General features: G+C 39.0%; 1 long non-coding RNA gene across 3 annotated transcripts in view; it reads left to right on the forward strand.

The window, feature by feature from the left end:
• The window catches only part of LOC145521162 (uncharacterized), a 483,033-nt gene that overhangs the window by 180,799 nt on the left and 288,420 nt on the right, over positions 1-13,814 (forward strand). The window contains exons 3-4 of one of the 3 annotated variants that reach the window (XR_014065185.1): positions 9,280-9,392; positions 13,329-13,426. The exons of 1 other annotated variant lie outside the window; for it this stretch is intronic. This is a non-coding gene — a long non-coding RNA (uncharacterized LOC145521162). The remainder of the gene's footprint in view (positions 1-9,279; positions 9,393-13,328; positions 13,427-13,814) is intronic. One more of the 3 variants, XR_014065184.1, reaches the window with a different exon arrangement.

A 13,814-nucleotide genomic window follows, 5' to 3' on the forward strand; every position in this document is an offset into this window, starting at 1 on the left:
TCGCTTTAGTCGTGTCCATGTCCAACTCTGTGCGACCCCACAGACGGGCAGCCCACCAGGGTCTTCTGTCCCTGGGATTCTCCAGGCAAGAATACTGGAGTGGGTTGCCATTTCCTTCTCCAAGAAAGTCGAATAGAATCATGTAAAAGACTTTGAGGAAATCAAATCGATGATGTTTGAGGTGACAAAAAGCAGGAACTGCCTGTCTGCTTTTCACATTTACATTTTTAAAAATGTGAGTTGCCCGAGGCATGACTGTCTCTGAGCCACAGGCAAGGGAGGCAAATTAATATGCACAGCACTGAATTCTTAACTATCCCCAACACTGGCTCTTCTACGTTTCTGTTTCTCTTAGTGGGCCTTCCTGTTTCCAAGCTCCCAGGCGAAGTGGTTTCTGAAGTACATTTTTGATTCTTCAGCCCTCCTTTCCCCTGTTCCGTCCTCAAGTCCTGCTGTGTTTCCTTGAACTATCTTCTCTGTCTTCCATGTGCGCCTTTAATTTTCACAGCCATCGCCTCCATATAATTTGAAGGGTAAAATTCAATAGCCTCTTCTCCAACTCTATTCAGTGAATATTCTCTATTCTCTACTCTGTTCAGTGTTACTGTTAAACTTGTAAAATGTAGTTTAATCAGTCATCATTTATTCATTGATTAATTTTATTTACTTCAACAAATATTTCTTGAATTTTTCCTTGGTTGCTGTTCTAGACTAACAGGGCTTCCCAGGTGGCTCAGTGGGAAAGAACCTGTCTGCAGTGCAGGAGACGTGGATTTGATCCCTGGGTGGGGAAGATGCCCTGGAGGAGGGCGGGGCAGGCCCCTCCAGTATTCTTGCCTGGAGAATTCCATGGACAGAGGAACCTGGCAGGCTACAGTCCACAGGGTTGCAAAGAGTCTGGACACAACTGAGGCAACTGAGCACGCAGGCATTAGACTAAGGAGGATTCCTCAAAGATCTGTGAATGTGGGTGGGTACCTTATGCCAATTCTGTGCTCAAAAAGGGATAAGCCTGTAAAATCTCTGAGGACAGGGAGAAGGACTAACTTACTCTGTGGTGAATTGGCTTTGATGGACTCAAATTTTGATAATTGGTTTTTGAGATGGTCTTTCTAAATTTGTGATTTTCCTTCTATATTTCTAATCTATACAAATAGGCTTAAAGCTCAACATTCAGAAAACTAAGATCATGGCATCTGGTCCCATCACTTCGTGGGAAATAGATGGGGAAACAGTGTCAGACTTTATTTTGGGGGGCTCCAAAATCACTGCCAGAGAAGGCAATGGCACCCCACTCCAGTACTCTTGCCTGGAAAATCCCATGGACGGCGAAGCCTGGTAGGCTACAGTCCATGGGGTCGCTAAGAGTCGGACGACTGAGCGACTTCACTTTCACTTTTCCCTTTCATGCACTGGAGAAGGAAACGGCAACCCACTCCAGTATTCTTGCCTGGAGAATCCCAGGGACGGCGGAGCCTGGTGGACTGCCGTCTATAGGGTCGCACAGAGTCGGACACGACTGAAGCGACTTAGCAGCAGCAGCAGCAGCAAAATCACTGCAGATGGTGATTGCAGCCATGAAATTAAAAGACGCTTATTCCTTGGAAGGGAAGTTATGACTAACCTAGATAGCATATTGAAAAGCAGAGACATTACTTTGCCAACAAAGGTCTGTCTAGTCAAGGCTATGGTTTTTCCAGTGGTCATGTATGGATGTGAGAGTTGGACGGTGAAGAAAGCTGAGCGCCGAAGAATTGATGCTTTTGAACTATGGTGTTGGAGAAGACTCTTGAGAGTCCCTTGGACTGCAAGGAGATCCAACCAGTCCATCCTAAAGGAGATCAGTCCTGGGTATTCATTGGAAGGATTGATGTTGAAGCTGAAACTCCAATACTTGGGCCACCTCATGTGAAGAGTTGACTCATTGGAAAAGACCCTAATGCTGGGAAGGATTGGGGGCAGGAGGAGAAGGGGACGACAGAGGATGAGATGGCTGGATGGCATCACTAACTCGATGGACATGGGTTTGGGTAAACTCTGAGAGTTGGTGATGGACAGGGAGGCCTGACGTGCTGCGATTCATGGGGTCGCGAAGAGTCAGACACGACTGAGCGACTGAACTGAACTGATACAATAGGGGAAAGTAGGGCTGAAGAATCAAAACTGTACTTCAGAAACCACTTCGCCCGGGAGCCTGGAAACAGGAAGGCCCACCAAGAGAAAGAGAAATGTAGAAGAAGAGCCAGCGTTGGGGGTAGTTAAGAATATAATAGGTTAACATATTGTAACATAATAGGTTAACAATAAATATTTGTTGAATCACAATAAAAAAGACATGACTCCAAGCTCCTCCATAATTTTCACCATCATAATCCCAAATAGTCCAACAATATGCAAACCTTTACAAAGCAAATCTTTAAATATTTGTTGAAATTTCCTTAATAGTTCTGATGGGTCCCAAGAAAAAAATGAGTAAGAATAATTTAATAAAGATGTATGTACTTTGCTTTTTCAAATCATATCATTTTATTATGTTTGCTTCAAAATCTATTTAAACAATTATGTTTATATTTTAATCAAGTTCTATGTGTAAAGAAAGAGTAAAATTGTTGAAAGAAATATTTGGTGTACAAAACAGTGCCGTTTTCTTTCTCATAATTTTTTGCTTGAGGGGCAACCATTTTCAAATATTTTACTATTTCCTTATTTGGCTTGTAATGCTACTTAACTGATTTTTTAGTTTTAACTCCCCATTATAGAAAATGTGAAGATAGAGCTGTTTTTCATCCCTCCACCCCTATGCATACAGTATTGGGACATACATAAACATTTTTAGCTATTTATCTGAAATTCAAATTTAACTGGATGTCCTGTATTTTTATTCACTAAACCTTGCAATCATGACCCCATAGGCACACATAATAACACTTTCTGCCCCAAGCATTAAGTTTAGTTATTAATACATCTTAATTTTTGGTAGACTGCTTTTTGGTGTTTACATTCTGAGGAGTGTGCAAATACTAATAAAGCTGAACTAGAGAGTATGTAAAATATCATTCATTTTCTTTCCTAGTTTTTTTTGTTTCCTTGGCTTGAAACTTGGTTTTACATATGTTTAATTTTCTTTGTATCTACCACTAATTTACCCTCAAACTTCCCTAGCCATGTAATTATTGTCCAAATATGGTTCAAGTTTACTTCTTGAAGAAATTTCTCGTGAAGACTTCTAGTCTAATCTCAGAAGATTGTTCTCTGGACCTGGTGCATAGTTGAGATATTGGGGAACCTTTGTCCTAGGAACCCTTGCCACTGCTTTCTTGTGAGGGATTTTCTGATTTGAGGGGCCTTTGTCTTTATTTTTGTATACTACTTCATTTGATGGGGACTCCATGAGAAAGTGTACTTGAAAGGTAAATGGATTGAGATTTTGCACATGAGGAAATGAGCTTATTATACATTCACACCTTATTATCCTTCTGGAAGAATAGAATCACATGTTGCGAAGATTATTTTGATTATTTTGAAAGCATTGTGATAGTACTTTCTAGCATGTCGCTGTTGGTAGCTAAATGCTATCTTGAAATCAGATTCTGTCCTAAGTATTGTGAAATCTTACAGTGGCATGTGCTCTAGCATAGGTCTGTGTTCATTTATTTTGGATTCTTGGTGGATATCTCAGCCTCCAAACAAATTTAGGAAAAAAGTTCAAACTTAGTCAACCAGTAAATAACATTCAGAACCAATTTCCATGTGGAATGTCAACTTTTCTGCTGTTAGCTTAAAATGATCAAATTATGTATTTTTTCTTACTATTTAACACCATGCAGAAGACTTCGCTTAATAAACATAGTACTGGAGACTTCCCTGGTGGCTCAGTGGTTAAATCTTCACTACTTCCACAGGAGGGGGCACAGGTTCGATCCCTGGCCATTGAACTCTAAGATACTGCGTGCTGCACTGTGCGGCCAAAAAAGAAAAAAGTACTGAAATCATTCCTAATAAAAGTCCAAAATATTTGGAACACAAGTTACATTTTTGCCTACCATTTGCCTACATGACCCCTCATTTTAAATTTAAACTGAATTTAAAATTAAAATCTAAGTGTATAAAGCTAAAATGGTTTTGCCTTATATTAGCTCTTGTTAAACAGATATTTGATATAAAACAAACATTAACTATTACCACATATATGTTAAATACCCGAGGCACAAAATTTTCTTATTTTAAGAGCTCTAAATAAGTTTTGTGGAAATAATAATTAATATGAACTTAGAAAATGAACTTAAGCTCATTGATAGTCACCTCTTAAGTGATTTATTTTCATAGCAAATGAAAAATGACAGTTCCCAAAGTACTTTGTGCCTGCCACCTCCTCCTTACTCACTAATAGTTCTTCTGGATGTGTGCTCCCAGTGTGGCCGTGGAGGAGACACATCAGGAAAAGACAGTAGGAAAACACTCTCCAGTAGGGTGCTTTTTCTTCTGTGAGAAAAAATCTGAAGAACCTCAGAGGAATGATATATATCTTATAGCTGTCAAATGTCTAATTACAAATTGGGGGAAAATGAATGTCTAAATATTAAAAAGAACAAATTGGGGAAATCAATCATTCATTATTTTTGAGAAAATTGCTTTAGCTGCACCAACTTGATCAAAAAGAACGTATCTTTTTTCTAAAGATTAATGAATCTTTAGATGATCTCTGAATAATGTCTCCCAAAGAAAGTGAATAAACATCTATTTTTTTAGCAAGAGTGCTTTTCATTGTGTTATAAATTAGAGATTAACAATAGTTAATACCTTCATGAATAATCTATTAATATATTACCAAAAGTCTTATAACGATCAGTTTCACATATAATATGCTGCCTTTCAAAAATATATCATGTTTTGCAAAGAAACAGTTAAAAAATTTCTCGTTGCTATACAGTGCAGCATAACTGGTAGATACCTGGCAACACAATATCTTGACTCTGATGTTATGGATAAATTTTATTTTGCAAACATCTATCAAAAGATACTTTTACTATAAAATAAGAATTTTTAACATAAAACAATTTTTTTCATCTTCCTTTGTTGAAATATCTACCGGAATTTAACATTTGGTTGGAGAATTCAGGAGAGTCTATTTTAATAGAATTATCAAAGCAAAAATTAAAATAGGAATAATAATAATATTCCGATTTTTAATTTGAGAGCATTTATGAAGAATATGTGCTGGATTTTTCATATAAAAAAGCTGTTGTCTTCTCTTGGACAGATTTTGGTCCGTGCCTTTCATTTTTGAAACCGAGTTTTAGTTGAAGGTTTGGCTTTACTTTTTATTTTTTAAAAGGCAACTGACATTCCAAGCAGAATTGCTGTAGGGGACCTGAGATTCTTTTACATCACTGCACGGGAATATTTTCCATGTCACTAATCCCCAGTGGGTGCATTTCATCCACCTTAAATGAGATATTTCTAAACATTACTATTTCAACCAAAGTTATTTGATAGATTGCTATTATTTATTGATACTGTATAAGTCTTGCTGCCAACATAATCTTAATAAGTCATTACAAGTCCACTGGGTAAGCTATTTTTCCATTTCTTAAGCTCTAGTGCCTGTGCTGTATGGATTTGGCATTTAATAAATCACTGGAGGGCTAGCAAACACATTATATTTCTGTAGTTGAGACTGTCTAGACAAAAGTGCATGGAGAGATCTTTCCACTCTAAGTAGCGGGAAAGCATTTGTTTGCCACAAATTGGTTCTGAATCAATTGCTGAGAAACTTGGCGTGTCCAGGTTTACTCGGATGCAGGAGGAGGGCGAGACTACGTGCTGCATGGGGTGCTTTTCTGCCTTCTAGTTTAATTGAATAACCAAGAAGCACTGCCTAAGAAACAGCAATCCTGTGGGAAAACAGCTTAGAATTCTGCCCTTTTCAGACTCAAGAGTTATTATCCCAGTCTTTCTGTTATATGACCTTCGTTTACAAAATCTATGAAAGGTTTCTTAAGAACTAAGCAAGTGATATTATTAAGAGTGTGCAACAAGACACCAAGACACAACAATACAATGAAAAAAGAAAGGAGAAAACATGATTTGTTTTCTGAGAGACATATTATGTATGTGAACATTTATCTGTTTCCTCTGTGGAACTTGAATGTGTGTGCGTGTGTGTGTGTGTATTAGAGAGAGGTCTTCAGTGAGCCTTAATGATCCAAGATTGTGTTAGGGTTTCATTTGCCTTTTCAACTAGACCAGTACTAGTTCTCCTGCTATTCTTGGAAATCAAATTAGAATGTGATGAATTTCTAAATAATATAATTCAGCATATCCATTGACTTACCAGGCTATATTGTTGCTTCTTCTATATTTGTTCTTTTGGACTCACTGTTCTTTTTTGTTGATTATGTAGCAACCAAAGTTTTTGCTTAGAGTATCCTCCTTGATTGATTTCCTTATATTTAAGATGTTTTTGGTAAGGGAAAGAATTGTGAAATCCACTCTAGGATCATTCAGGTCTTCAGTTCAGTACAGTCACTCAGTTGTGTCTGACTCTTTGCAGCCCGATGGACTGCAGCATGCCAGGCCTCCCTGTCCATCACCAACTCCCGGTGTTTACTCAAACTCATGTCCATTGAATTGGTGATGCCATCCAACCATCTTATCCTCTGTCATCCCCTTCTCCTCTCTCCTTTAATCTTTCAGAGCATCAGAGTCTTTTCAAATGAGTCAATTCTTAGCATCAGTGCCAAAATATTGGAGTTTCAGCTTCAGCATCAGTCCTTCCGATGAATATCTAGGACTGATTTCCCTCAGGTTGAACAGGTTGGATCTCCTTGCTGTCCAAGGGACTCTCAAGAGTCTTCACCAACACCACAGTTCAAAAGCATCAATTCTTCCGTGCTCAGCTTTCTTTATAGTTCCACTATCACATCCATACCTAACTACTGGAAAAACCATAGCTTTGACTAGATGGACCTTTGTTGGCAAAGGAAAGTCTCTGTTTTTTAATATGCTGTCTAGGTTGGTCATAACTTTCCTTCCAAGGAGTAAGTGGCTTTTAATTTCATGGCTGCAGTCACTATCTGCAGTGATTTTGGAGCCCCAAAATATAAAGTCTGTCACTGTTTCCACTGTTTCCCCCACTATTTGCCACGAAGTGATGGAAATGGATGCTATGATCTTAGTTTTTTGAATGTTGAGTTTTAAGCCAGGTTTTTCATTCTCCTCTTTCACCCTCATCAAGAGGATCTTCAGTTCCTCTTTGCTTTCTGCCAGAAGGGTGATGTCACCTGAATATCTGAGGTTATTGATATTTTTCTGAGCAATATTGATTCCAGCTTGTGCTTCATCCAGCCCAGCGTTCTCATGATGTGCTCTTCATATAAGTTAAATAAGCAGGATGAAAATATATAGTCTTGACGTACTCCTTTACCTATTTGGAACCAGTCTGTTGTTCCATGTCCAGTTCTAACTGTTGCTTCCTGGCCTGCATACAAATTTCTGAAGAGGCAGGTCAGGTGGTCTGGTATTCCCATCACTTGAAGTATTTTCCACAGTTTGTTGTGATCCACAAAGTCAAAGGCTTTGGAATAGTCAGTAAAGCAGAAATAGATGTTTTTCTGGAACTCTCTTGCTTTTTCAGTGATCCAACAGATGTTGGCAATTTGATCTCTGATTCCTCTGCCTTTTCTAAATCCGGCTTGAACATCTGTAAGTTCACGGTTCACAAACTGTTTAAACCTGGCTTGGAGAATTTTGAGCATTACTTTGCTAGTGTGTGAGATGAGTGCAATTGTGCAGTAGTTTGAGTGTTCTTTGACATTGCCTTTCTTTGGGATTGGAATGAAAACTGACCTTTTCAAGGCCTGTGGCCACTGCAGAGTTTTCCAAAATGCTGGCATATTGAGTGCAGCACTTTCACAGCATCATCTTTTAGGGTTTGAAAGAGCTCAATTGGAATTCCATCACCTCCACTAGCTTTGTTCATAGTGATGCTTCCTAAGGCCCACTTGACCACTTCCAATTTGCCCTGATTCATGGACCTAAGATTCCTGGTTCCTATGCAATATTGCTCTTTACAGCATCAGACCTTGCTTCTATCACCAGTCACATCCACAACAGGATGTTGTTTTTGCTTTGGCTCCATCTCTTCAATCTTTCTGGAGTTATTTCTCCATTGATCTCCAGTAGTATTTTGGGCACCTACTGACCTGGGGTGTTCATCTTTCATCGTCCTATCTTTTTGCTTTTTCATTCTGTTCATGCGGTTCTCAAGGCAAGAATACTGAAGTGGTTTGCCATTCCCTTCTCCAGTGGACCGTATTTTGTCAGGTCTTAATGATACCAATAACATAGGCTTATATTCAGAGGCATCTGGATTACATATTTTAACCATATATTACCAGGATATTTGGCCCCTTGTAGGATTTGAGACTATTTGGTTCCATCTGTAAAAAGAAAAAGAATACTCGCCACAGATGTCCATTATTTGGGAGTTGTTCTCTCCACAGGTAACCTGTAATATGCACTGGTTAAGCTATATAAAAATTCAGTGGACTGTTTTTGTATAAATGTATTTTTTCAGTTTAAACTTTAAACTTGTGAAAGCTCTTCAAATTCTACCTTCATTTCTTCCTTTTATTTCAAGACATTTGAATGTTGAAGAAATAAATTTTTGAGCAAGTAAATAAATGGAGGCATTTGAAGGAAACAATTGGGCAGCAATAATGCTCAAATTTAAGTCCCAATTTACCCGAGGGCAAAAAAATTCTCCCATCATGGACATAGTATGTACTTCTTGGGATTTAGGTGAAAGCAGAAATCAGGTGCTTTATATCTTGTCTAGATAAATTTTTCAGTAGTGATAGAATTCTTTTCACTTCCTTTAAACAAGCTTAAATTCCAATGTTTCTTGAGATAATTATATATAGCAACTCTTGTGATTACGTTGTTTGTCTTTGATTTTAAAACAATATTCAATCCTAATTTGTAAATGATCATGTCATCTTCTAACAATGTGATTTTGTTCATAATCAAACACCCTTATGAATATGACCCCATGGACCTCTGACTGCCTATCAGAATATTTTTGTTTATAGAGTTGGCATCAGCTGGAGACAGAGTGGATGATTACAGGTTTGGAGAGATGGGCAGGTATCCAGAAGGGTCTTCTTGTATCCACATAACTACTTGACACATCTTTTCCAAAATGTTTCTCTTGGATACAGGGCCTAGATCTTCTCCTTGGAGAAAGTTTATCAGATTTCATTTCTATAACACATACAGGTTTGGGCCAGTAAGGGATCTCCGAGACTTTGGAAAAGGAAATGAGGAAAGAGGAGAAGAATTTCTGAAGGCATTATTTGGGAGGTGGAGAAAGGCAAACTGAAGTGTTAAAGGTAAAGGTCTTAGGGGAAAGTGTATAGCATTACTGATGGTTAGTTATTCATATTTAAAGCAACATTTCAGGACTTCTCTGGAGGTCCAGTGGTTAAGACTTCATCTTCCAATGTAGGCTGTGTGGGTTCAATCTCTGGTTGGGGAGCTATGATCCCACATATTGTGGCCAAGAAAACCAAAGAACATAAAACAGAAGCAGTATTGTAACAGATTCAATAAAAACTTTAAAAGTGGTCCACATTAAAAAAAATCTCTAAAAAAATCCCAAATATTTCTTGACTTATCCTATTTTGTTCACTTAGAATCCAGATTTTTCAAGGACAGAGACTTAATATTTTAAATTTATGTATACAAGATGGGATTATTAGGTTTTTATTCCTCATAATCAATAGTAAAAATCAACCTCTTCCACCACCAATATCAGTAGGTTAAACAAATTTCCTTGGTGGCTCAGAGGGTAAAGCATCTGCCTTCAACGTGGGAGACCTGGTTCTATTCCTGGTGGGGAAGATCCCCTGGAGAACAAAACGGCAACCCACTCCAGTATTCTTGCCTGGAAAACCCCATGGATGGAGAAGCCTGGTGGGCTACAGTCCATGGAGTCACAAAGAGTCAGACATGACTGATCGACTTCACTTTCACTTTCAAACAAATTTCATAATTAATTCTTAAATTTCAGTCAAGAGGGGAAAACATTGAAAAATATCTTATAACAAGAAAATATTTCTTTTAGAAATAAAATAAAAAAGAATCTTTTGGAAAAATGTTCTTTTGTCCCTCTTTTCCATATGTTTTGAGCATACGGATGCCTGGAATAAATTTAACCTGGAGGACGTACTAAAAGCCAGAGAAAAACAGAGAATTCTTATGTATGATTGACAGATCTCAAGAGTGCTAATTTAGAATGCTGATAAATAAGGATGCTTCTGTGTGTTTGGATTGCTTATCTAAATCCTTATTTAGTTGCCAGCTGAACCTGTGGACACTTTGGGCAAGTTTTGTTGGTATGTTATTTGCCTTCTTTCTTTGTCCAAAAGTATCATTGCTAAGAACATTTGGGGTGATTAAGTGTTTGGTATATTTGGATCATGTAAAGATAGCCAATTGGAAAATCCCGTGGACGGAGGAGCCTGGTAGGCTACAGTCCATGGGGTCGCTAGGAGTCGGACACGACTGAGCGACTTCACTTGCACTTTTCACTTTCATGCATTGGAGAAGGAAATGGCAACCCACTCCAGTGTTCTTGCCTGGAGAATCCCAGGGACGGCGGAGCCTGGTGGGCTGCCGTCTATGGGGTTGCACAGAGTCGGACACAACTGAAGCGACTTAGCAGCAGCAGCAGTAGCAAAGATAGTCAATTAGGAGAAATGGGGACACCTCATAACCTAATCATTTGTAGATCTCAGATAATTCTATCAACATTAACTTTCTTAAAAGAGATATTGTGTGCAATAGCTGCTGGGAATCACAAAACTACATCTCAGAAAAAGGACTTCCAAGTTTTTGACTGTAATAATAATACGGTAATAAGGGCTGACATTTTTATATCACTGCTTTGATATATACTGAGTCATTAAATCCTGATGACACTCAGATTACATATGAATTTTATCTCTACTTTATAGAGGAGGCTCAAGAAAAAGCATTTTATCCAAAGTTGCACATAATTGTGCAGAGTCATGCTTTTAACTCAGTCAGTTTGCCTCTAAAGTCTAGATGGAACCACCATGCTATAGTGCTGTAACCTGCCCAAAGAGAAAGTGACTCAAATAAAGAAGCCAAAGAAAGTATGGTAAGGGGGCATCTATCAGCCATGAAGCATAGAGAGGCATTATGTCTCTGCCGCTAAAGCTGGTAAGTGGATACCCTCAGGAACCAGGGTAGCCACACATCATTTGCTCCTATGTGTCTCTCATAGTCTCATGTCTGCATCTCTTTCTACATCTACTTTATCTGTCAGCTTTTCCTCTGTGATGCATATGGACAAAAATGGAGTTCAGTTCTGCCTGAACCCTACACTGGAATTCAAGAATTCTGAGCTCATCCCTGGTCCAGTCAACTGAAAGGGAAGTGGAGGCTATGAATGTCAGGGAGGATGCACTTCTTAGATAATGCACCATGCTAGGAAGGCAACACAATATCTACCATGCAGGGGCATATTCAAGCATTTAGGGACACCAATCTTTCCACGAGGCCCCACCACTTGGGTACTGTGGCATTACTGTTGGCTAAGTAACTCCATTTCTATTCCTCAGAACTCTTTCTACAGGAGAATTAAGTTATACATTCCTGCCCTAGTGAACTCAGCTAGGGTCATTCGATTTACTTTGACAAATGAAATGTTAGTAGAGGTGCTGTGTGGCACTTTTGAGCAGAAGGTTTAAGAGCCAGCCTGTGGTCCCCCATGTCTCTCCTCCCCTTGCCATGATGCTTGGTTGGCAAAGTCCCAGGAAGAAGGAGTAAAGGCATGATGGAGCAGGGAGGCACGTTGCCATGATGGACAGGTGGATGTGAAAAAGAAATAGACTTTTGCTATTTTAAACCATTGAAATTTTAGAGTAGTTTGTGTTCACCATTCATCCTGACTGAAACTATTATGGCCTAAGCTAAGTCATATAAAAATTATAGAAACAGTAGGTATTTAACTCCATTTAAGCAGAAATAAAGCCATTTCAGTAGAGCTTTTAATGACTACATAGATTGTAATTTTACCACATTTGAATATCAAGCTGGTGCCCACTCCATGTCCTAAGGCCCAGTCTTAGGCAAAATGGTGAAGCCAGGAAAATGATTGTTTGGTTTCTGAAATCCTCCTTCCCTTACCTCTGTGCTCTGATGCACAGAGGCCTCTACCACTGGGGGGGCACATCTAGGTTCCTTGGCCCCTGGACATCACCTTTTCTTGCTCCCAGGATGCCATGTCAAGCTCCTCTCTTCACTGTTCCCCTCTTATGTACTTTTCCCCCTCAGGTTCAGATTTCATATGTGTGTGTCTATGTTAGTTGCTCAGTCATGTCCGACTCCTTGCAACCCCATGGACTGTAGCCCGCTTGTCTCCTTTTTCCATGGATTTCTCCAGTCAAGAATATTGGAGTAGGTTGCCATTTCCTTCTCCAGGGTATTTTCCCAACCCAGGGATCAAACCTGGGTCTCCTGCATTGCAGGCAGATTATTGTCTGAGCCACCAGGGAAGCCCAGATTCCACACAGTATAAGTATTATTCAGAGTTCTCCAGAGAAATAGAATCAACTTGATAGATATAAAGGAAATGTACTATAAGAACTGGCTCATGAGGTTATGGAAGCTGAGACATCCCACAGTCTGCCATCTGCAAGCTGAAGAACCAGGAAAGCCAGTGGTGTGATGCAGTTCACAGCTGAAAGCTTGAAAACTAGGAGCTGTGATGTAAAAGGGCAGGAAAAGATGGATGTTCCAGCTCAAGAAGAAGAAATTCATGCTTCCTTCACCTTTTTTTGCTCTATTTGGGCCCCCAGTGGATAGGATGACACTCATCTACCTTGGTAAAGGCAAGTCTCCTTTACTTAGTCTACTGCATTAAATGCTAATCTCTTCCAGAAACACCCTCATAGACACATCCAGTAAAACTATGCTTTACCAGTCCTCTGGGCTTCCCTTAGCCCAGTCAAGTTGACACATAAAATCAACCAGCACAATAAGGCAAAAGTTCACTCATATTTTATTATAGCACCATCTAATAGAAATGTGCTGCATTATGTAATTTGTGTTTTTCTGTTAAAAATTCACATTAAAGGAGTAAAAAGAAATATGTAAAAGGAATTTTAATAATGTATTTTTATCAAGCACATATTCAAAGTATCATTTCTATATATAATCAAATACGTATTATTAATGAGAAGTATTTTTCATGCTTGTTTTTTTCATACTAAGTCTTTGAACTCTGGTGTGTTTTTTAGACACTTAGAGCGCAGCTCAGTTTGGACCAGTCACATGTACCTACTGTTCACAGTATTGGGCAGCACAGCTCTTTCACATCCAGTGCATTCATACGCAGGTAACAGTATGCCATTCTTCTTATTCTTCCAGGTAATATATAATAGTTTTGTAGCAGTCTTCTGGAGATTAGGCATGTGCTTTTGGTGTTTATCCAAAAGAAGTGACTTACCGTTGACTTTCTGACAGAGGAGAGAGATCTCTGCTCTAGCTATATATATAGCAGCTGGTCCTGTGGTTTGCTAGATCTTCCTGACAATGGACCTTGACTTCTACTCCTTCTGGTCCAACACTGTGACCCAGGCTCCATGTGGAAAATTAGACATAGATTGTCAGGTTTTCCTTTGGTGGATTTGTAGTCTTTGGGTGTTGTTGAAGCTACAATTTTATAAAGTCCAATTGATTTTTGATCCTGCCTGTTGAACCAAAACCTAGGAGATGGGACAGTC

This window comes from Giraffa tippelskirchi, chromosome 9, assembly GCF_054371585.1.
Source record: "Giraffa tippelskirchi isolate mGirTip1 chromosome 9, T2T-mGirTip1v1.2.pri, whole genome shotgun sequence".
Taxonomy (NCBI): domain Eukaryota; kingdom Metazoa; phylum Chordata; class Mammalia; order Artiodactyla; family Giraffidae; genus Giraffa; species Giraffa tippelskirchi.